Source organism: Lissotriton helveticus, chromosome 8, assembly GCF_964261635.1.
Source record: "Lissotriton helveticus chromosome 8, aLisHel1.1, whole genome shotgun sequence".
Lineage (NCBI taxonomy): Eukaryota > Metazoa > Chordata > Amphibia > Caudata > Salamandridae > Lissotriton > Lissotriton helveticus.
In genome coordinates, this window is record NC_136069.1 from 733,760,231 (window position 1) to 733,784,579 (window position 24,349).

Here is a 24,349-nt window from a genome sequence, read left to right on the forward strand (position 1 = left end):
ACCTTTAGGGCTACCTCATAGGCAGAAAACCACTTGTCAATGTCATCTCCCACCACATAATTGAGCACCAAATCCTTGGGAATATGGACCTTTTTGTCTCCTTCAGAAACTGCAAGCATGCTGCCACCATTGCTGGAATCGGCTTGTTTTGCCCTCAATTCCAGTTCCTCTGGTGACAGGCCGTGCAATGAAACACTGCTTCCTCCTCTGGCAGGAGGATCCAGCTTAGGGGATGAGTCCTCCCCCCGCCCCCTAAAGACAGCATTACAGGGCTTTTGTCCTGTTCTTGATACTGATCTTCCATATCATCCTCATCCCCTTGCTCCTCTGTGACTGCCATCAACTAATAGACCTCTGTCCAGGCCCTCTGAACTTAATGAAGCTCCAACGTTTTGGTGCACTTCTTCATTTTTAGTTCCCTTTCCTGGCAGAACTGTTTAAGCTCAGCCCCTGTGTCGCTTTCCAGGTTGGCCAGCTCAAACTACATTGCTGCAGGTATGGTCTCCGACAGTCCAGTAGTAGAGTTGAGGGTAGATTTGGAAAACCCAAAAGAAGCCAATCAAGGAGAATATATAAAAAACGAATTGATCTTAAATTATTTATGTAAGATGGTAGTGTAACACAAAATTACTGTATGGCACAACAGAAACACAAGTCCAATCCTCACCGCTAATCACAAGAGTAAGAAATTGGGTTGTTGGTTGATTGGGGTGTAAGTCCTGGTTAGGCAGCAGCCACTATCCTTGTTCAGGTAAAATACAGGCAAACCTCAAATAAACCTGTGCTCATCCCCTTGGTAGCTTGGCACAGAGCAGTCAGACTTAGCTTAGAGGCAATGTGCAAAGTGTTTGTGCAACACTTCAAGCATTAAAACTGTGAAAACACACCACAAACGGAGCCCACAAGAGATTTAGGAAAATGTTAACAAATAAAATTAGTAGAGCTGGTGATATTGAATTTTAAAGTGGTTTTCTTGTGTAAAAATAGCGGCAAAAAGCATCAACTGTGGGTATCTGGTCGTGCCAGACTGGGACAATGTCACAAGTTCAGGCTTACCGTGATGGGTTGCGGGCCGGCTACAGGGGCACAGTTATGCCAACTATTGAAACTGCTCTAAATCCTGGTTGCAGAGCCTTGTGGGGCTCTGTGTTGAATATGCGCAGTGCAGCCAAAGCTATGCGTCAGTTCCGAGATGCGACAAGGCTGCATTGCGATGTCGTTTTGTGATATAGCCGAGTACCCCATTGACTGGGATTGCGTTGCAAAGTTCGGTGTGGGGGGTGTGCTGTGTAGCTGGCGTGTTGGTTGCGAGGAGCTGCGATGTGGAGTCAGTCGCCGAGGCTGCTGTCGACGAGAGATGCAAAGAATTGGGCTGTTAATGCGCCATGCTGTTGGGGCGATACAGTGGTTCCGAAGACTGCAGAGGCAATGCAGGTCTTTGCTACAGATCCAATGCACGCAGCAGCGTTGATGCATTGATTCTGCTTGGGTGTGTGCTACTCAGCAGAGGAGATGCGTCGCTCAGCAGAGAAGATGCCTTGGTTCCACTGGCATTCACCTTAGGCCCACTTCCAATGGTCCAAGACTGGGGTGGCACCACTTGGCAGGGTAGACTCAAAGATGGAAGAGTCCAGGTGCAAAGTTGTTGGAAGCCTGTTACATCCCTGAGGCTTCAGATCAGGAGCCTAGCCAACTAACCATTGGAGTCACTCTGGGATCAAGAGATAAAGGTCCAGAACTTGTCACCCAGGCTAAAGGGCAGCAGTTATTTCAGAATGGCAGTCATGCAGCAGCACTTCTGTCCTTCTTCCTGGCAGAGTTTGCACAGGTCCATACGTGTACTCAGGAGTTGGTGTCTGAGGTCCCCTTTTTAATACCTTGGTGCCTTGGTTCTTGAAGGCGAGAGAAGCTTCTAGACAGCGTCTTTGAAGTGAAGAGAATTTCCTACCTTCCCTGGCTCCAAGTTGTCTGAAGTGATAATGCAGGGTTGTTAAGCCATTTGTGGGAAGACAGGAAGCAGTCTATTCAGCTGTACGTGAGGCTGGGTCCTGCTTCTCCCTCCCATCCTGTCGGTGATGCCCACCCAGTCACACCTAGCCTCTCATTGTTAGTGGCTGTCTAGGAGGAATACACAAAAGCCCAATTGCCAGACTAATAAGATTATTGGGGGTCTAAACTCTAACAACAATAGCAGTCTGGATGAGGATAAGGAACCACCTAAAACATTAGCAGAAGAGCAACAGGCAGAGGCACTTAATAGCTACCAGCCGCCAGCTCTAGAGTGCTTTCAAAGTCTTACAGAGGATATGTTCAACAACCTTGCTCAAAGTATATCCTCTGGCTCTCCTTTGGATCCCCTTCCGCATTGGGATATGGAAAGAGTTTCAGCTGGAACTATTTCCCTGGCTGCGGCAGATTTGCTGCCAATCACTGGAACAGAGTGTTGTTCCAGAAGTTTGGAAGCAGGCAATGGTGACCCCACTGCTTAAGAAACCGTCTCTTGATCCCAAAAGTCCAATGAGCTTCAGACTAATCTCTCTTCTGCCATACCCAGTAAAAATTCTGGAGAGGGCAGTTAGTAAATCTCTGTCCTTATACCTAGACGAAAACCATCTGCTAGATAAGGACCAATTAGGGTTTCGACCAGGGCATGGAACTGAAACAGCCCTAGTGACGGTACTTGACAACCTGAGAATGCGAGCCGACAATGGTAACCCGTCCGTATTAGTGTTACTGGATATGTCGGCCGCATTTGACACAGTGAATCACAGTATACTGTTGAAAAGACTAGAAAACATCGGAGTGAAAGGACAGGCACTGAAGTGGCTGAAATCATATTTGACAGGCAGACAACAGGTGGTAACCATCTCACCGTTTACATCTCCAAAGACCCATGTGCGACACAGGGTGCCACAGGGCTCTGCAATAAGCCCCATCCTATTCAATATCTATCTGCACCCTCTGACCCCAATTATTAAGTCTTTTGGCATTGATCTAGTCAATTACGCATATGACACACAACTGGTGTTTTGCCTGGAAGGAAATCAAGCAGTATCCCTCGATAAATTCCAGAAGTGCATGTATAACACCCTTAAGTGGCTCAGGAAAAACTCCTTACAATTTAATGGAGATAAAGCGGAGATAGTAGCTACTGTGGAGGGTTTGGGGTAGCAGGCGAGTGGCGCTCAGGCAGGTAGCTAGTAGAGATGACTAGGTGGTGGATATCATTAAATGTGTGGTGCCTCACGCTGTTAGTGGGATTGACCATAGTCATTACAGGAGTGCTGGGTGGTGGGTGTGGGGGGGGTTTGTTTTTTTAGTTTGTTTTGTTATATGGTCACTATCGCTCTTTCCCGTCTTTGGGAGGGTTCTTTCCTCTTTGTAGGGTTGGCTGCTGCTGGGTTTCGTACCTTTTTATCTTCCTGTATTTCAATGAATCCTTGTATCCGTTCTTGGGGGTGGGCTTCCTGGGACTGTGAGTGGAATTGTTGTTTGTATGTAACGCGGCTTAATGTCCGATCTTATTGTCGCGGTTGCTTAGTATATATGGTTGCTGTCTTTATGGCCTACTTTCGACTGTAAATGGGGTACGCCCCTCTTGTTGCGTTTCTTTTGTATCCCTTTCTGTAAGGTGTGTATTCCTTCCTGTTGCAGCCCCCTCGCTTCATCTACTTTAAAACGAAAACCTCTTCTCTTGTGTTGCGCATCCCGTAGTCACTTCTGTCGGACTTCGCAATATTCTGATTGTATGTGGTTACACTGTTCTGTTTTTTCTATCTTTGCGGCCGGCCGTGATGGTTGTGGGCTTGCGCATGTATCTCCTGTTTTTGTCTAAATAAAGGTTTTAAAAAAAAAAATAAAAAAAAAATGTGTGGTGCCTCCAGGATAGGGGAAGACCCAAAACTCCTAAATGAGTGAGGAGCTATAAGCCCATTCCTCAGCACGAAAAGCAAAAACCTGGGCACACATATAAATATCAACAGTATATACAGTAATAGGTAGTAAATGTAGTCGACACCGGAGATTCTCCTTGAAGGTTTTTTTTATGTGAGGATGTTGGTGGAAAAGACAAACGCCGGCCGACACGTGTTTCATCAACAGGTCAATGCCTGTGACTGTTCAGGGCTTACGAGGCGTGGTACAGGTATCGATGGTCCGGTGATAATTCCAACCCGGAATGCGGGTAAAATAATGGTGACTTCATCACGTGAGAGGTAGTCAGGCGGGCGGGTGCGTCCGTGACCATGGAAGAGCCTGTACAAGCAGAACTCCCCTCGTGCTCGTCTCGTCGGTAAGAGTGAATCCGAGAGCTCTCGGATTCTCACGTGACAAAGTCACCAATATTTTAACTCTTTGTACTTGGGAGCACCACAATCAATGCTACTGAAGCTGCAGAGGATCCAGTCCATAGCAGCCAAATTGGTGTTAAGTAGGCAGCGTAGGTCCTTACGACTTTAGCTTTAAAGGACCTTCACTGGTTATCCATCAATGAGAGAATCCAATTCAAATCCCTCTGTATTGCGTTTAGAGCAGTACATGGTTTGGGTCCAATATCCATGCAAGGACAAGGCAACCCACTGCTGCGTGTAATCGCTTTGCTTAAAGCGCTGTGCTTTTTTAAATATCCCGTTTTCTATTTGAGTTATATTATTTTAATTGTTACCTTGTTTTAAAATCGACTTTCACACACTTGCACCTTAATTGTGCCCTCACCGCGGTTTAGCGGGTCTCCTGCGCGCTCTTCGTTACCCTCCATGCCATCTTAGGGGTCCGAAAGGGACGCTGGACGCCATTGCAGGTTAGCGCTCCAGCAGTCAGGTTGACTGGTTTGAGGCGAGCGCGAAGTGCATTTAAGGGCAGAACAAAGGGTAGGTCAGCCTTGACAAGGCAACCCACTGCTGCGTGTAATCGCTTTGCTTAAAGCGCTGTGCTTTTTTAAATATCCCGTTTTCTATTTGAGTTATATTATTTTAAATGTTACCTTGTTTTTAAATCGACTTTCACACACTTGCACCTTAATTGTGCCCTCACCGCGGTTTAGCGGGTCTCCTGCGCACTCTTCGTTACCCTCCACGCCATCTTAGGGGTCCGAAAGGGACGCTGGACGCCATTGCAGGTTATCGCTCCAGCAGTCAGGTTGACTAGCCTGAGCCCTACTTAAACACGAGTATGCCAGCGCACGGCGCATGCGCACGGCGTATGTGCCGCAGTAACGCCGGAGTCACGCCGGAGTCACGCCAGAGTCCAGCCCGTCTGCGCCCGTCCGCGCTAAGGACGAGCTGGACGAGGGGGCGTTTAGATTCATCGAGAGTGGACATGGTGGATTCAGGTACCCTCACCAGGTCTTGTTGGATCTTAAACCTTCTTGGTTACCTTGCCACCACTCGTTCACCCCTGAGGCTCTGCATTTTTCACCCACCTGCAGGTGTTTTAGGTCGTGCTGTACAGGAGCTGCGCTTTCTCCCCGGTCCACAAACGCAATTTCTTTAGCAAAATCTCCACACCACACAAGTGGAGAGCATGGTTTCTTGATTAATGCTAGATCTTTAATTAAGAACAATGTCTCTTTTAAGGACTTTGTCGTGGTCAACAGACCCTCGTGGGTCTTTATTACCGAAACGTGGGCCAAAGATTCCTCTGGGCCGGATCTTGTAGAGGCAGTGCCAGTCGGTTATACCCTAGTTAGACTAGATAGAGTGGGACGTATTGGTGGAGGGCTTGGTATTTTGTATAGGGACTCCCACTCGTGCCACATTACCCCTCTATCAGCCCCCCACGAAGCCATCCAGGCTCTACACTTTTCTATTAATGCATCCTATACCGTCCCGTTTATGGGCGTTCTTATATACAGACCCCCGGGGCCTAGAGTAGATTTTAGTCAGCATCTGCTTAGTATTCTAGAACCTTATTTTGGCTGTGAGTACGTTACAGTCTTGGGAGACATGAATTTTCATTTAGATAACCTAGAGGCAAAAGAAACTCTCTGTCTCTTAGACACCTTATTTGCCTGTGGTCTGCAGCAATTAGTTAAAGGTGCCACTCACCAGGCGGGCCATACGCTAGATGGCGTTTTTTTGAATGATAGGCGCCTGACCACCGACACCCCCATACCGCTCACCTGGTCAGACCATTTTGCTGTCCCGTTGCAATTGGACACCACTCCTATTAATAATATCCCGAAGGGCCCCAGCAAAATGGAACTTAGGCGAAATCTGAGGAGGGTTACTAATGAGCTATTAGCTCCTCCAATTTCTACCATGGCAATGTCTATGGATGAGGATGTGGAGTCGGCGGTATGGAGGTTTGAAAACGCCACCTCTGCCGCCGTGGATGAGCTTACACCTGCCTCTCTACGCTACACAGCTAGAAAAAGGCCGTCGGCCCCCTGGTATGCCGAGTCTTTAAGGCTATTAAGACAAGGCTGTAGAAAGCAGGATCGACTTTGGAGGACTAGTGGGAACATACAGGATAGGGTAATCCATAAAACCCTTCTGAGGGAATATAGGGCTGAGGTCATAAGAACTAAGCAGGAATACTTCTCAAACCTCACCAGGGCTCTTACCTCGCCGAAAGAGCTTTTTAATATTGTGGACTCATTGACCACCCTGAAGACCCCTGATCCTGTTACCTGTTCGCAACAGCTGTGCGACAATATCGCTAAATATTTTCATGTCAAAATAGCTGATATTGTCTCGGCCCTTGAGCTTCAAAGGGCTCCAACATCTTCTCCTACTTCTCAGATCCCTCCTCTCCTAGGGTTTGTTAGACCTGCTTTTTCGACCTTGCTGTCTAGCTTACCCCCTCTCTCCTTACAGGAATTGGAAGTCCTTTTGGCTAAGACCAAGTCTGGTTCACCTCTCGACCCCTGTACTCTCTATCTCCTTAAACAATGTAAGGACACTCTCCTGCCCCCTTTACTTCAGATCATGAACAGGGCTATGAGGGACGGCATTTTTCCTTCCCAATGGAAGAAAGCGGTGGTGAAACCGCTCTTGAAGAAGCCGTCGCTGGACCCGGAGGTGCTTAAAAATGTTCGCCCCATTTCATTGCTTCCAGCCCCAGCAAAGAAGCTGGAAATCCATCTTCACCAGCATCTTTCATCCTTTCTGGAAACCTCTGGTCTTTTGGATCATTCGCAGCATGGATTTCGAAAGGGTCATAGCACGGAATCGGCCCTGACTGTGGTGCTCGATAACATCCGCACCACAGTCGATAAGGGTGGGAGTACTTTGCTGATCCTGTTAGATCTCACAGCTGCGTTTGACACCCTGTCTCCCCTCGTCTTAACATCTCGACTGAGGGAGATAAGTGTGGAGGGGCCTGCTCTCAGCTTGTTGGCCTCCTTCTTGGACCAGAGGGAACAGAGAGTGAAGCTGGGGGAGTTCCTATCTCCATCCCTGCCGGTGAAGTGGGGGGGTCCCACAGGGGTCGGCATTAAGTCCGACCCTGTTCCACATCTATGTGACCCCCCTGGCCAGGCTTATTAGATCTTTTGGGATGGAGGTAGTTTCCTACGCCGACGACACTCAGATCTTGCTGTGCCTCGCCCAGCCTGTCAGCTCTTCTGCCTCCAAGTTTAGACTCTGTATGGAGGCAGTCGCTCAATGGATGATTGTCAATTCATTGCGGCTAAACGGCGAAAAGACGGAGATCCTTGTGTTCGGCGAGAAGGAAGACATCTGGTCGGCGGAATGGTGGCCTTTATCTCTGGGGACTTGTCCGGCTCCAACCCTCGTAGCACGAAATCTGGGGGTTATGATCGACCCGGCCCTCGACATGGGCCTCCAAGTAAAGAGGACCATCTCCACTTGTTGGGGCATCATCGGAATCCTGCGGAAAATTAAGCATTACCTGTCTGTGCAAGCCCGGAAACAAACTGTGGTAGCATTGATAGCATCCCGGCTTGATTATTGTAATGCCCTATACGCGGGAGCTAACAAAGGCCTGTTGCAAAGACTTCAATCGGTGCAAAATGCAGCGGCGAAGTTTGTACTGGACCTGCCTAGAAGGTCGTCAGCTACTGTCGCCAGGATATCCTTGCACTGGCTCCCAATTGATGCCAGGATTTCCTTTAAAGTGCTTTGTTTGGTGTTCGGAGCCCTGATCAGAAAAGAGACTGGAGGGGTAAAAGACCTCCTGATTCCCTATGTTCCCGCCAGGAACCTTCGCTCCTCAATGAAGGTCCTCCTCACAGCTCCCCGAGTGCGAAGAGCTAAGTGGGGAGGCAGAGCCTTTTCCAATCTGGCTCCAAAATGGTGGAATACTGTTCCCTTAGAAATTAGGATGTTACCTTCAATACAATCTTTCAGAAAGGCCCTGAAGACATGGCTCTTTGTCAAAGCTTACCCCTAGCTCTTTGGTTCTGCCTTTTCGTTTTTCCTTTTTAGGTTTCGGCCTGGCGATCTGCGCAAGCAGTTCGCGCAGGCGAAATCTATTGTTTACAATATTGGCTATAGGAACGTCCCCCGGCTCCCATTGGCTAGCTCCATAAATGGAGGCTAGCCATTGGAAGCCGGATCTGTCCGTCAAGGCCGGACCAGATTCGGGGGCGTTCCCGCAATTTTTTCCCTCTCCACCCTTTTTGCATCGTCATCGGGCGGTGGGCGGGGTTTATTTTTTTTGGTCGTCTTCTCTCTTTCTCCTTTGGTCGTTCGGGGTGGTGGACGTGTCCCTTACTGCTCAGGTGAGTCACCTTTCTGATCCTAACATTTTTGTTGTTCGTGGGGTTGCAGCGTGTCCGAGGGGGTTTCTTGTTCTGGTTCTGGCATGTTTACGTTTCGAAAAAGTCTTGCCAGGCTATAGCCTTGCCGATCTGCTCTCAACAGCGTTTTAACCAGGCAGCCATATTTAAATAATGTACCTCCTTCTTAGCCGTTTTAGAATATCAGCACTCGGCCCGCGTGTGTTGTGTAAACGGAAAAGGTATGGCCGGCATGCTGTTCTCTCTCCTCCAAAGAGCACTGTTTGTTTTGGCAATAGCGGGCCGTTGGTTGCACTCCCCGGGCGGCCTCCTTCCCCTTAACCTGGCGGGAGCGGGCCAGGGAATCTGCCCATTGTTGGCCTGCATTCCCCTGTCTGTCGGGCCAACTGACAAATGGGGTATTTAGGTTCAGCATTCCAGACTCCTGTCCTCTCTTAGATAACCCGTCCCAGAACCCTACCGAGCCTCCTGCCCAGCTCACGCTACCAATATCCATCCCTCTCTCTAGCAGTGCAGCTAATCACGCGCACCCCACTACCATCTCCACCCCCCGAAAACTTTTTCAGCCCCTATACCCCCCTCCCCCCGAAATTTGGCTCTAGTTGTCCGCCTGTAAGTAACTAAATGTACCTACATTTTTACTTGGCTATTTGTCTGTCTGCGTGCCGGTCTGTCAGTTCACTGGCCTCTCTCTATATGTCGGCCAGACTGTCCCCTCACCCCCGTGAATGCTTGTCTCGCTGTCCGCCAATTTGTCAAATCTCCTGTCTGCCAGTCACTCAGTCATCCTTCTCATGGGCGGCCTGTTTCGCTGCTTGCAGGACTGTTTGCTTATGTTATAATTTTGATGGGCAGTTTACGGACCTGTTGGTAGTGCGCAAAGAAAGCCTGATCACAGTTAGATGTTTAGGAGGGAGGCGGCATGAAAAGCTGAAGAAGCCAAAATAAATCACTACGAGGGAGAGTTGGTGCCCGAAGCACTCCTGCCCCAAGGCGGCTCCGGAGAGCCCAGTGCACCCGCCGGCGGTGAGTGCTGCCTGCATGTATACATGCCTCGTCTGCGCTCTGCTGGAGGTTGCCTGCGCGCACTTCTGGGGGAGGAGGGGAGTGCCTGCATGCATTCTCTACTTCTGTGCGCCGATGGGGGTGTGCGCCTGCATGCTTGCCTCGTCTCCGTGCTGCTGGGGGGGGGTGCCTGAGTGCACTTGTGGGGGGAGGGGAGGGTGCCTGCGTGCAGTACCTCTGTGCACTGCTGAGGTGTGTCTGCATGCTTGCCTTATCTCCGCTCTGCATGCATGCCTCGTCTCCGCTCTGCTGGGAGATGCCAGCGTGCACTTCTGGGGGTGAGCCTGCGTGCATGCTCTACTTCTGTGCACTGCTGGGGGTGTGCGCCTGTATGCATTCCTCGTCTCTGCTCTGGGGGTGCCAGCGTGCACTTCTTGGGGGGGGGGGAGGGGGGGGGGGGGTTGTGCATTTCGGGGGTGAGCCTGCGTATGCAAGCACTACCTATGTGCGCTGTTAGGATATGTGTATGCCTGCCTGCTCTGCCGCTGTGAACTGCTGGGGGGTTGTGTCTGCATGCTGTACTTTTGTGTACTGCTGTGGGTGTACACCTGCATGCTGTACCTCTGTGCAGTGCTGGGGGTGTATGCCTGCATGCTGTACGCCTGTACCTCTGTGCACTGCTGGGGGTGTACACCTGCATGCCGTACCTCTGTGCACTGCTAAAGATGCGTGCCTGCAAGCACTACTTATGTGCGCTGGTGGGAGTGTGTACCTGTCTGTTCTGCCGCTGTGAAATGCTGGGGTGTGGTTCTGCCTGCTCTGCCATTGTGAACTTCTGGGAGTGTGCGCATATCCGCCCTGTTTCTGCGACCTTCTAGGAGCGTGCCTGTCTGTTCTATATCTGTAAAATGATGGGCGCGAAGCTGCTTGCTCTACTTACATGTACTGCTATGAGGATTACCTGCCTGCTGTATCTCCGTGATTTGTTGAAACGAGTGCCTCTCTGTTCTACCTATGCGACCGGCTGGGAGGTGTGTTTGCCTGTTATATATCGGGACTCCTAGGAGACCTGCCTAACTGCTCAGATATCTGCCTGCCTGCTCTATCTCTGTGAACTAATGGCATGGGAGGCTAGTCTGTCTTGTTTCCTGATGGACACTGTTTCTGTATCTCAAGGGCCGTGTACATCCCGATGTGCTGCAAAATAAGTTTGAATCCCAGCTGTGGTGCAAATTGTGTACTAAGGGGTTGTGTGCGTGCCTGGGCGTGTGTGCGCATCTGTGTGTGTTTGCCTGTGTATTTGAAAGCATCTTTGTGTGTGTGTATGTGTGTGTGTGTTTGCCTGTGTATGTGAAAGCATCTGAGTCTGGGGATGTGTGCGTCCCTATGTGTCTGTGCCTATATATGTGTAAGCATCTGAGTGTGTGCGCGTGCTCTGCTCACCTACCCAAGTGAAGATTTCAACCTGCCTCAACTCTCCCGGGATATAGCCCCCTGTCTTGTGGATATTAAACTAAAGGTACGCCATGCAGCGCTGGAGGAATTTGCTGTGCTGGCCTCGTCCATGGGTTCAGATAAAGCCAGCCTCTTCAAGGCCGTGGATATTGCGGAACTTAATGAGGAGGGGGATGGAGTGATGCATGCAGTCCAGGCAAGGCTAGCCAGAAAAACCCTTCCCAAACTTGATGCACAAGGTATAGTAGACTATGCCACCCCTCTATCTACCTCTGCTCATGGAAGAGGTGCTCACATTCTTCCAGGAGCGGACTCAGACTGGCTTCTGTCAGGATGTAGAACTCAGAGTGCGCACACTCCCAGCGGTGACTGTGCCCTCAGGCGTCATGGATCCTACAATGACCTACTGCTTCTGACTGATCCCACTGTTGGTGCCAGGAGGGTGTTAAGCGCAGGTAAAGGGAAAAACAAACTGCCTTGGGAGAATGATTCCGCTCCAGTAGTGGGAGTTCAAGCGAAGAATTCCCTATATGCCAAGGAGCTCCAACAGGTAACTGTGATTTCTTTCATGAGTGTGTGTGTGTGGCTGGCTCTGGGTGTGTGTGTGTGTGTGGCTGGCTCTGGGTGTGTGTGTGTGGCTCTGAGTGTGTGTGTGTGGTAGTAATTGCTGTCAGCTGAGCGCGTCCGTAGGGTACAATAGGTCTTACATTTGCAAGAGATTAAGCTAATGGCAATGTAAATGACAATGCCATTTATTCATCTGTTTTCAAAACCAACACATAAATAAAAATGTTGTCATTTACAATGCCAATAGGTCTAACTTTTCCAAAGGCGAAACCATTGCATTGTAAATGCTTGTTTCTTTTGTAGGCGCCTTGACGCCTCCGGGCAACATCGCGCGTTATAAGTTTTATTTCATTCATTCATGCAGGAGAAATTCACCTGGTATACTCCTGGGAGACATCTCCGTTCTTCCGGTACAAATCTGGTAACCACCACCAGATTCAAGAAGACCAGGACGGGTGATAGAGCATTCAGTGTAGTAGACTCACAACTCTGGAATGATCTTCCCCTGAACATCAGACAAATTAAATCTCTGCTTCCATTTAGGAAAAGCTTAAAGACTTGGCTCTTCCCTAGGGATGAGTAAAATGAGCTCCCCTAAACTGGCGAATAGGTTATCTGCTCCGTCAGTGACAACTTGGTAAGTCGCAGCGCCAGGATACCCGTAGGGTGACAGTTTTGCGCTATATAAGTCTATGTTACATTACATTACATTACATTACATTACACCCAGTCATGTGACCAAAGACAGGCTGCAGGTACGAAATGGCTAAGGCAAGAAAATGCCAACTTTATAAAAGTGGAATTTTGGGAATGGTAATTTAAAATATGACCACCGTCAGTTAGGATTTTAAATTAGGATTCCAGAGACACCAAACTTGAATCAATTATCTCTTCCATTTTGAAATTACACTTCTAAAATGTAATTAGGTAATCCCAATGTTATCCTATGGGAGAGATGGACCTTGCAGTAGTAAAATCTTTATTTAGGAGTTATTCACTACCTGGTTATATAAAACTTAAGAATACATGTCCAACATTTTAAATACATTGCACCACGCCTTCTGGGCTGTCGAGGGCCTACTCTAGGAGTGACTTATATGTATTAAAATGGAACGTTTGGGTCTGGTAAAAGGTGTATTTTGCCAGGTTGAAATGACAGGTTAAACTGCACATGCAGGATGTGTAAGCAGGCCTTAGACATGTTTACAGGGCAACTTAAGTGGGTGTGACAATCAGTACTGCAGGCCCACTAGTAGCAGTAAATTTACAGGCCCTGGGTACTTATAGTACTACTTTACTATGGACTTCTAAGTACATTAAATATATATATTTTTTTTAAACCTTTATTTATCAGTTTTTAATTAACAAAAACAGTCAAATTGGTTACAGTCATGCTAGATACATTCACTTGACAAGCATATAGCTACATCTTTCCGAGCCAGTGATCTGAGCAAACAGAAAATACATGTGGGCCCCTTCTCGCCGCAGTTATACACACTCTGTATAAGTTCAAACATTTAAACCACAGGGCAACTAAACAAATATTACAGGTGAAGTTGATTAGCCTTCTTCAATGGAATCTTCTTTAAATCTTTAACATTACATAACATTATACAGTGAGAAGACTTAGTGGCGTACCCCCGTCGGTGCTAGGAGATATATCCATAGGAGTGCTCTACCTATAACCCAACTCCTTGGCTGCCATCATCTGACCCCTCATGTGGTGTTGCAGTTTTTATCAGATACATCTGTAGAGGACCCCAGATATCTTTCGGCTTGTTCCGGACAGGCAGCAAATCAGCATAAATATTGTGTTGATCCTGGCAGTAGACTACATCATCCAACCATTCCTTAAACTTCGGGGCTCTTCCCCTACCCCAATGACATGCAACCCTCCTCTTTGCAAGCAGCAGGACAACGTCCATAAACCTCCGAATGGGCTTAGGTATATTCAGTGTATATCCCAACAGCATAACTAGTGGGTCCCTATCGATTACCCCCTCCGTCATGATCTGTAATGCATCGTACACCTGGGACCAGTATTCGTACACCCCAGGACACTCCCATGCCAGATGGATAAATCCCGCCCCCTCCGCATGGCATCGGTCACATCTATCATTATCTGCCAACTGGAACCTCAGCTTCCGAGCTGGCGTGTAATAGAATCTTTGTAAAAACTTGTAGTGAATGATTTTGAGCCTACAACTAGAAGATATGTTGGCTGTGATAGTACAACAATAATTCCATTGGTCTTCAGTAATTTCATTGCCTATATCCAGACTCCACAACTGGCGTGCCGGACTCTCCAGTCCTATGCGCTGTAGCCTGATATTATTATACAATCTAGAAACAAGATGGCGGCCATCCGACAACAGCATAGCATGTATCGGTAAGACTACCTCCGGTTCGTCCAGAAAGTGTATCAGCACGTCCTTCAGCCCCTGTCTCAGCCTGATGTAATAAAATACCTGTAAGGGAGTTGGTTGCACTCCTTGAAACAGCTGTTCCCTAGTACGAAATTGCCTGTTGAGGAACAGGTCACCCCACGTGGCAATCTTAATACGCTTGCACATTAATTGAAATCCCGTCTCCTGCAGAAGCGATAAACGGGGGTGATATGTGAGTGGCATTACGGGGGAATACAACAGTGGAGTACAAAGGACCTTCGCCAATCTACGCCACGCGTCAACTGTGCATGTCACCATGGTGGATTGTGTATCTATAACTTCCACCGTACCTTGTATCATCCCGCTGAGGGGAAGAGGACGCGTGACCCAATCTTCTGCCGCTATTTGCGGCATAAAAGGTGTAGGATTTATCCAGTGGTACGCATATTGCGCCTGGGCACTTATATAATAAACCTCGAAGTCTGGCACATCAAAGCCTCCCTTCTCGTAAGGCTGAGTCAGAATGGACCATCGCAACCGCGGCTGCTTACCCCCCAAAACAGTCGAAGGAGTTCCGATCTCAACCGTTTAAAAAAATATGCGCCAGGGTAATAAGGAATATTTTGAAATAGATATAGAAAACGCGGTAGCACCATCATCTTTATGAGCGACGCTCTACCCACCATAGACTGAGGCAACGACATCCATCATGAGACGTTGTCAGCTAGCTTAGTAATGGCAACACCATAATTAAGTCTGTGTCTCCTCCTTATTCAGGGATATCACAATACCCAAGTAGCGAAGATCAGTGTTGCACCATTCAAGTGGGTAATCCAGCTGGAATTTCGTTACCGCACACGTGAGCGGGAAAAATTGCGATTTTTTTCCAGTTTATTTGCACGCCCGATAGCTTCCGAAGACTATGAACTCGCGCAAAACAGGATTAAGGTTGAGCTGCGGATCTTTTACATATAATGTCATGTCATCTGCATATAATGACACCCCTATCTGGCGCTGGAAACAGTTGAAAGCACCAACCCTATGCAATTGACGAATTCGACATGCTAGCGGTTCTATTGCTATAGCAAATAGTAATGGGGAGAGAGGGCATCCCTGCCTAGTGCACCTTGTTATGGGCATCTGAGGTGACAGCACGCCATTGATAATCACTCTAGCAACTGGTCTGGTATAAAGCAGTTCTATCCATGCCACAAATAATTTGGGAAACCCCATCCTGTGCAATATAGCAAAAAGGTATTTCCATTCTACTGAGTCGAACGCTTTCGTTGCGTCGAGAAATATGGCAGCAACTTGGAGCTTGGGGCTATAGTAGGAATCAGAGAGAACAGCGTACGAAGATTATGAGTTGTGGCCCGTCCTGGTACAAAACCAGCCTGGTCTGGCAGCACTATCTTAGTCATAATCAGTGATAAGCGCGTTGCAAGTACCTTAGCAATTATTTTTGCATCACAATTGATGAGAGATAGCGGCCGATATGAATCGGTGTCCATCCAGTCCTTGCCTGGTTTCAACAGAGAAGTTATCGTTACCTCCCTCATTGATCCCGGCAATTCCCCAACTTCCAAAGACTCCTCAAAGACTTCCTTTAGGACTGGTGCCATAATGTCTATGTTGCACTTCTAGAACTCAGCGGGCAGCCCATCTAGTCCCGCCGCCTTGCCATTAGTTAGCGACATAATTGCCTCTCTTCTCTCGTCCAGTTCTAGTGGAGCGCTGAGAAACAACCTGTGGACATCACTTAACCAACACAACGCAATATCATCTAGGAAACTCCCTAAATCCACTCCATCTGTTTGTTGTGAGGTATATAGCTGCCCATAGTGTGCCAAAAACTCCTCCTGAATCCTCTGCGTATCCTGACAACGCGTACCCTCTGGCGTAACAATCTCCATTATATTAGTACTGAAACGCGGTTTCCTCGTGATCGCTGCCAGTACTTTACCCGGCCGCTCACCTTCGCGCAGTCCAGTATTTTCCCCTATATTTAACTTCTCTTGCTGCCTCTTCCTCATACTCTGAAAGCTTATCCCTAAATTTCTTGTGTACCCCTGGATCTCCGCCCCTCGTCATCTCGATTTCCAGCTCTTTCAATTCTCTTTCTAACTTCCCTATTGTCCTTTTGATGTCTCTCAACACCCCGCAGCTCTTGGCTATGCAAAAACCCCGCATCGTGACTTTAAATGCCTCCCATACCATTTCCACACTGTTTACCGAGCCCTTGTTTCTGGGGAAAAAAGCCTCTATTTCTTCTCCCAACTCCGTCTTGAACACCGTATCTAGTAATACTGAGGGGAACAGTCTCCATGGGGGTCGCGCTATGTCATGTCCTGGCATAGCCAATTGCAACAACACTGGGCAATGATCTGAGTACGTCCTGGACAGATGCAGGATGCAGCTCAAGACCTGGCTGTTCGAGCAGTAGCGGACCCCCCCAGCGCCTTGAGACCCTCCGGGTGAGTAGTGCGCTATACAAATGTTCTGATTGATTGATTGATTGATTGATTGATGTGCCACCCTTCCCATACCTGTGCTCAGTCCCCGGGACACAAAGCAGTAGTCAAGCCGAGCCCATGTGATGGCATGCGTTGTAAAATGTGTTCCCTCCCTATGCTCGGGGTGGGTAAACCGCCAACTATCCACTAATCCAGCTTCCTCTATTATACCTAGTAGTACATCTCTTGCCTGCCTGTTATACTGACCACAACCATCCGACCTGTCCGCCCCAGGAACTAATGCAACATTAAAATCACCTCCCCAAATAATATGGGTAGCTCCCACTCCCATCACATGTCCCCAAAGTGTCATGAAGAATTCCGGAGTGTCCACATTAGGAGCATAACAACTCACTATCACAACCGTATCAGTGCCCAATCTGCCCCACAATATCACATAGCGTCCATTAGGATCCAAGATCTCCCCCAACATATGCAATTTGAGTGACTTCTTAATTAGCACTGCAGTCCCTCTGGCATATGAGGAATATGATGAAAATGTCCTAATCATCGCCCATTTACTTGCAAACTTGGGTTCAGAGCGCGGGTGTATATGCGTCTCCTGTAATAAGGCTATTTGCACATTGTGCCTGTCTAAATATGCAAGCACATTCCTACCCTTTCTGGCGTCATTGAGGCCTCGCACATTCCAGGACAATACTGATATTTTACTCACTACTACGTCAGCCATCATCCTTAGTAATTACTTTGACAACATCTTCACCTACTTGTCCAGACCCCTGCTCATTTGTACCGCAACACAACTTCCAATGAATTCTTAATCGCACTCGTAACCATACGTCACTGTAACCGCACCCCATGCCCCCCCACTCACTGACATCCCCCAACCATGTCAGACATTCTCCACTCCCCCCCCCCCCCCTCCCCCTCCTCCCAATACGGACATCAACACTCTCCCACATCAGATTCCATCCCACAATTACTAAGGTCATTACAACCTGCGTGTGGTTCCACCCCCGCTGACGTACCCCAACTATGTCAGCCCATCCCCCCTCACCCCCCACCCCAGCACTCCAGAAAATTCGAAAAAAGCCATTCTGCAACTCCTCCCTCCAACAAGCAATCATATTCATTACAGGCCCAGCACCACCAGGCGCGAACCTGTCGACATAGAGCACTAACGTCATCATCAAGTAGATTCCCGCCCCTCCCCCCCACCCACTGAAGCATCCCCAACTCGCCAGCATCTCCATCCCTCCCCCCTCCCTCCACCGCTAGCAAACAACCCAACAGCTGCAGTGCAAACAACATTGTAAATGGGGTATTCCCTACAAGGGACATCTGAGGTACACACATTGCCACCCCCTGCTCCTCGCCCTCCGACCTGATCCACCCTCTTAGGGCATCATGAGGGGAGGGGATGGTGCCTGGCATACGTTACCACCCACTGTCCAATACCCGTCCATGGTATTCTCGATCATCCATAGTGTCAGTACGCCGCCGTGACCCCTCCATGGGTTTCGTAAAGGATCACTTCGACACCTAAGCAGCAGCACAACTGCCAGAACATTGTCTCACTGATCATCGGGTATGTTTTGATCCTCTTCATCTTCCTCGACGTCGTCTCTATGGCTTCCACCTCGATCGCGTCTCAGTGTTTTTAAGAAATCCTCCACCTGCTGCTGGTTCAAGAAAAAATGTTGTTTCGCCTGATGGGTCACCCTAAGCTTCGCTGGGTACAATAATGCATAGTCAATTTGTAACGCACGTAATTTCTTTTTAACATCCAGAAATTGACGCCGCTGTTCCTGCACAATGGGCGTGAAGTCCGGGTAGATGGAAAAACTGACACCCTCGCAGGACAGATTTTGGGTGTTCCATGCCGCACGTAGCGCAGTGTCTCTGTCACGATAATTTAGGAGCCTCGCAATTATCGGCCGAGGCGGAGCACCAGGTTTAGGCCTCGGGCCTAAGGAGCGATGTGCCCGCTCGACTATGAACTGTTTGGAGAAGGCCTCTGCTCCTATCGCCGTCTGAAGGATCCTCTCCACATATTCCTCCATTCGTCCCGTGTTGGTGGATTCCGGCACGCCGACCACGCGGATGTTATTGCGTCTGCTGCGCGCCGCCAACTCCTCATTCTTCGCAGCAATTACTCTGAGGACATTGTCCATCCTCGAAAGCCGGGTGGCGTGGGAGGCAGTGGTGTCATCGTTATCCGATATCCGTCTCTCTGCTTCGGTAATGCGCTCTTCATGGACGTCCATCTTCTGCGCAATAGCATCCATCCTGGAGGATAGCCGATCCACCTTGTCCACCACTGTGGCGAATCCCTGCTTCATTTCTTGGAGTATCAACTGCATGTTCAGGGCACTTGAACTGGAACTCGCCCCCGCCGTTGATGGGCTCTGAGCCCCACCAGTGTCCGATGTCGTACGCACTCTCTTCTTCGACGCAGGGGCAGGGTCAAAGGATATTTTGGGCTGCCTATTGTCCTGTCGACCCATTATAGAACGTTTATAGGAGCTCAAAGTGGCTGGAGATGTCGCCCTGACACTACTTCCTCGGGACGGGCAGGAGCCTTTGTACATGAGCAGGGCCAGCGCTCAGGGACGTATCCGCATGTGCGTCTCCGGGCCCTCAGGGCCCCCCGGTAGCAATGATCGTCTATCTCGCAGCCTAGTAATCCCTGCCAGGGAAGGTGAACTCAGCTCCGCTTTGCGTCCGATGACGGCGACGTAGCCGACGCCAGGCAGACAGTAGACAGTGACAAATGAGATCCGAAGCAGGAAGGATCCTGGTTGGCGCAACGTGGTCAACTGCACCTCATGAGCCAGCCGCAGCAGGCAGCAGCGCAAGCCAGGTCCCCGCAGAGCACTAAAGGCCCGCAGACACGCCAGCTCCTACGCCATAGGTTGACAGCCTACAATTCCATACCCTGCGGTATAGGGGATACACCAGGCCTCGTGTAAAGTCTATGTGCCGGGTGGATCTACAGCACCCGTGATCAGTATCCGGGCGTGAATCAGTCTATCCAAATTGCCTATGGGCCTAATCTGCGGAACCAGAAGACGCGCTCAGCCCGGTGAGGTTCAGCCCTGCCACAGGAGTAATGTAGTGATATTAAAGCTCTATCCAGCGCATGCCACCAACGCAGTCACCACTCTTTGTCCCGGTGTGTCCCAAAATGTGGAGAGGTGGTCCCACAAGCACAGCGCTGGAGCCCAATCCACAGGCGTCCCAAGTGTGTCCGAGCCAATGCACTATCCTGACATGCTGCCAAGCACTGGGCCAACACCACCCTCTAGTCCCACTCGTGCAATGAATGTCCGGCCTTTCAGCATGAGTAATCCCAGCTCGTTGCACACGTCGCGTTTCAATGCCGTGCCTCAGCAGCCCCCAGCCTTGGCCGAAAGCAGGGCAGAGCACCGGCACAATCTCCCAGCAGACGCTTTCCGCTCGCAGCTTCCTCGTTTTCTCCGGCGTCACCACACGCCGCCTGCGGGCCCTCAGCGGCTCTCAGGCCTGCATCCGTGCGCCGGTTGGCAAGGCGCCTAGGTCCGCAATGCTCTCTAAGGCCGCCACAAGTGTTCCAGCTGCACAATCGTAGCAAGAGGGGTCTCACGGATGTAGGACATTACAACGCATGCTTTTACCACGCATGCCTTTACAACGCTGTTTTTACAACGCATGCCTTTACAACGCATAGTGCTTTGGGGCGCTGGATAGTTAATAGTTTAATTTACTATTCCAACTCCAGTCCCCGTGGATAGTAGGGAAGGTGTTGGATAGTAAATTAAACCTATTCCCTATCCTAGAGCGCCCCCAGCGCAATGCGTTGTAATGGTTTGCGTTGTAAAAGTTGCATCGTAAAGGCACTGCGTGGTAAAAGTTGCGTTGTAAAGGATGTTTCCCGGGTCTCACACCTCGCCACTCCGTACCAATGCCCACAGTCGCTTCAGGTGTCGGTAATAGAGTCAGTCATACCGCGCAGCAATATATAGCGCCTCACCGCAGTTTGTTCCCATTAAGGCTCCGTCTTCAATACAGTAGGTCAGACGATCTCACAGTGCGGTCCGGCGCTCGCATAGGTTGCTCCGATGCTGTGTGCTCCACCACACCGTTGCAGCCTCGAGAGCAGGCCACTTGTCCGCAGGCCCTTCACTTGGAGGCCTGCGTGCCTCGTGGGCGCCGCGGCTTAGCGTAGAGACAGTCCCCACACGCACGGCCAGGCGAGCTCCGTCCCTGCTCCCGGGCAAACACTCCGCTGCTGCTATCTCCTGTGCCCGAGGTCCGTTGACTCCCAAATTATGACCGATGGTGCACTCAGGGGCCCTCAGCAGTCGCACCGATTTTTATCGGGTTTGGTGGTGGTAAAGTAGGATAATTGCCGAATAGTCAGCTCCGGCTGCAGGAGCCTCACACAAGTGCGGCCATACTGCGTGTGCGCCCTCTAGCGCCCCCCTCAGTACATTAAATATGCCAATTCGGAATGAGCCAATATTACCATGTTTAGAGGAAAGATCACATGCAGTTTAGCACTGGTTAGCGATGGTAAAGTGCTCAGAGTCCTATGGCCAGCAACAACGAGGTTAGAAAGAATGGAGGAGGAAGGCAAAAAGTTGTGGGCAGACCACCAAAAAGCTGACCCGTCTAACAAGAGTGTGCTCATAATGAGACACAATTGAGCGCTCTGGAGCTGAGGCTAAAGGCAGTTTGAGCCAGTGGGCATAAAAGGGTTCAGATTACATGGGCAATCGATCCTTGACCTCTCTCCAGCGTGGTGTGCATATAGTGATAGTCACATATGTACCATTTGTAATCACCAATTCTAATCGTAGTTCACAGGTTTTAAGCTATGACTTTAATTTTCTATGCTACTCCCCTTGTAGAGATCCCCACCACTTTTTTCATCCCACTTAAAGTACTGTATAGAGAGGATCTGCTTTACGGCTGAAGCTGCCAACTTTGGAACTGAGGAACCAGGTTCGAGTCTTGGCACTGGGTCAAAATTCTGACGTTGTGGGCACATCACTTAATTTCCCTGTCCCTAAAAAAAGGAGGGGAGTAGAGGGGAGTTGTGCAACTTCAGTGAAAGAAAGCTGAGAGACTGACCGCCTCCACTGTGACACCCCAGGCTGTGACTGTAGGTCACAGGGCTTTTGCTGCCACTGTGCCCCTTTAGAAAGTGGAGCTGCAGTATTTGTTCCCCGGCGAAGCAGATCCAAATATCCTCAGGTTCTTATGGAGTCAAGCTCCAAAAGAGAACTATGGATGAGAGACAGTAACGCAGATGGTGGGGGGCAGAAGCAATACGGAAGGTGGTGGGCTGAATCACAGAGGATGGGGTGGGGGAAGCAACATAAATTCAGAGTGGAAGCATTGTGGGGGCACACATAGGGGGGGAGCAACATGAAGGATGCCATGAGGGAAGCAAACTAATGGGGAAAGAGTGCAACGTGCAACATGGTGGGGAACTATACGGGCAAAAGCGCATTGGAAGTGGGCAGAGGAGAAGCACACGCGCAAGAGAGAGAGCGCTACTCTGAGCAAGAAAGAGAGAAGAGAAGTAGACTGGTGAGACAGCTAGTAAATACATGCCCTTTCATGGAGTGGTTGAACAAAAATAAAGAAGTAACACATGAAAAAAGAGCAGTGGAAGGCCACAAATAATGCTCCCATTCTTCAGGGGAGGGACATAACGAGGAAGAGGAAGGAAAGCCCACACACGCTAACGAATAAGAAGCAAGAAATTGAGTGTGATGATGAAACCAACCAGTGGTTCATAAGGGGAGAGAGACCTAGGCCCGATGGAGGATTCGGATTAGGATGATGTGCTCATGAATCCTACTGAAGTAACAATTAGGTCCATATCTAAATTTAAATTCTGGCACACTGTGTATTGTATGTGTATGCAGAACAACTGTCTGGTTGAAAAAAACCACGTATCGTTAGCAAACCTATAACTTACAGTGGGCTTAAAGTCCGCCCATTGCTTACCATTGATGGCTTTATTGTCACTCCTATTTACTTGTTTCTTATTCAGAGGTTTGCCTTGTCCATTTTGGGCTTGTCCCTCTTTTGGAAAATATACTCTTAACTTGTGCCCATCCATATGAGTGTTTCCAGTTGTCAACTTGTCTCCCTTGTGCTCTGTTGTTTTCTCTCTCGTGCCAAAGCTTTCCTCCCTCTCCCTGTATTGCTCTCGCTCATGTGTGCTTCACTCCGTTCTCAGCGGTACAAAAGGGGGTGGTGATGGACGGAGCATCTGAACCAATCAAACACTCACACCCAGTCAACAGATCTGGGTTTAATCCATCACCGTTTTTTAGCCCTCTCTGCCACCCCAGTTCAGACATGGCCATATGCAAATCAGTCTGACCCTGTGCCTCATGGGAACAGTCCAGCCCGAACTGCCAAGCCATGCCTTCCCTGGACCGGATTCTAGCTTCCTAGGACCGGTTTCTGGCATTACAGCCATCTTCAGCCACCCTATATTGCTGTTCTTGCATATGTATCCCTCCCCATCTCGCTCTCCTCATGAGCTGCTTTTCCCCCTCCCTCCCTCGCTCACCATTTCTCATACCCACCGTCTCCTCCTTTGCCCACTAGCCAAGCAGGTCTATATATATAGTTTTTTAAACTTTGTATTTAAGCTTTTTTGGGGGAGGGAGGAAGGGCCAGGCAGAAAACTGCTGCCAGCCTTTCCACTTTCTTATTAAGTGCTTTCGTGCTACTTCATATTGATATTTTGTTTTGATTAACTGATCTATCCCCAGTAAATAAAAAAATAATGGCACCTGCGGCATGCGTATGCCTAATGATGCATGTGTGCATGCCTACGAAATATTGCATGGCTGTGTCATCATGCCTTTTTATTTTACTTTTGTTACTGCTGTACAGCATGAACAAAAGGATTTGACAAGGCCAATATGTCTCAAAGATGAGACCTATTAGCTTTGCCAGTGCTTGTTTAAACTGGAACTGCATGTAATTATAAATGCCAGAAGGGGTATAAGCCACATGGCTCTTCATAAAGCCATGTCCTGGATTTGAATGCTTTAGTGTTTGGTGGATGTGTTTGTGTAGCACTTTAGGGTGTCATTGGCATAACGTTCTTAGGGATGGTGGAACCAATATGGGGGGGGGGTAGAATAAAAAACCCCCACTGAGATATTCAAACTTATTTTGGAATCTACGACTCGAGGTGGTGAAAAGATATTTGGTGAAAGTTTGGGGGAAGTCATGAGATACTAATATTTGAGGCACAGTGTGCAAACAAGAATTTGTGTACGCAGAAGAGAGGGGTATGAAGTAAGGGATTTCCGGAAGAACTTTGGAAAAAGCTTGGGTACAGTGGCTGTGATACTCTGGGTTGACTTGAAAACTTGTAGGGGAAGAAATGTAATGTGACTGAAAGAATTCTGAAATGATTGTCTTGCTCAAATCAAGAAAGGATGAAGGCCTGAAGAGTATCGGCCGCAGAACCCACAGTGTCTAAATCAGGTCCCCAAACAGACCCTAGCCCTCCATCTAACCAGTGCTTAATTTGAGCCTGTGGTTTCCAGTGCTTGGCACCTGCACTTAATTATCAACACAAGCGCTTGTGACAGTCTGCCACAAGGTGACGCTGTCTGGCTAAACTAGAGAGGACCACATAACAGTTAAATATTAATTCAATATACATTAAAAATGACGTATACTTGCCACCCAAGACATTCTAATAGCTTTGGGGGCCTGAAATAGTCCGAATCATCACA